Genomic DNA, 1063 nt, shown 5'->3' with positions numbered 1-1063 from the left:
AGGACCTGGGAGGCCCAGAGGTGGGTCTGCGTGGACACAGCTCGCCCACCCTCAGGGCTGGAAGCGGCGCGGATGGGCCCCTGGGGTGACTCCTCCGTCCCAGGGGGAGGAGACCTCACCTTGTCTGGACCCCGATGGACAAAGGCCTTCACGGGCGAAGGTGAGCGGGAGCCCAGTGCACGGGTGGGGCGGTTAGCGGGCCTTCCGGCGGTTGGTCCACGTTCTACTATAAAACTTGATTTAGGAAGAGACATGGCAGAAGAACGTGCCACATCTGGCTACTAGGAAGGGCCCGCCACCCTTTGCGAAGATTTACTGGCCCTTTATAAGCGCCTGTGTATATGATACGAAAAAGCTGCTCTCAACTTTCCCCCTAACCTTTCAAGAGAACTTTGCTACATCTAGGCCTTCTAGAAGTAAAGAGGTTGCCAACGTATGATAAAGTAGAGTTCAAAAATCACACGTCTTGCAAACGCCCATTTTTTTAAAAAAATATCAAAAGAAATGTCTTCTGGAAATGACTTTGAGATGGAATTGTCAGGCTACTGCTAGAAACGGCGCGCGACATCCGGAGCCACACAGCCACGTTGGCCCCGTAGGTTAGAGGACCCGGAGAGAAGACCTTGGTGAGGAAGAAAAGAAGGTTCTATGCCAGACTGGTCATATTTAGAAGACATTTTCATATTATAGCCATTGTTTTATGTGTGCAGTTTATTCCTCACTACTGTATAATAGTTGACAATGCCAAGTACTTTTTTGAAATACCTATCTTTCTACATGTTCTGAAGTGCTGATCAAATTAGAGGTAGTAAAAGAAGACATTTTAGTAAATACCTTGTTAACATTCATATCAAATACTCTTATTTTGGGAAATGGCCAAACCGCCTCTTTGACAGTACACATGTGTGCACTGGTTGAAGAGAGAAGGAAGGGCAAAGAGCTGGATGCCAGTGGATTTCAAAAGGAGGCAGATTAACCATTGTCCTTTATGTTCATGCCTTTAGTTTTCCTTAGCTGTGTATATAGTGTGTATAATGGACAAATGAGTCCTAATTTACAACAT

This window comes from Myotis davidii, unplaced genomic scaffold (assembly GCF_000327345.1).
Source record: "Myotis davidii unplaced genomic scaffold, ASM32734v1 scaffold919, whole genome shotgun sequence".
Lineage (NCBI taxonomy): Eukaryota > Metazoa > Chordata > Mammalia > Chiroptera > Vespertilionidae > Myotis > Myotis davidii.
Note: the sequence above shows the minus strand (reverse complement) of the source record.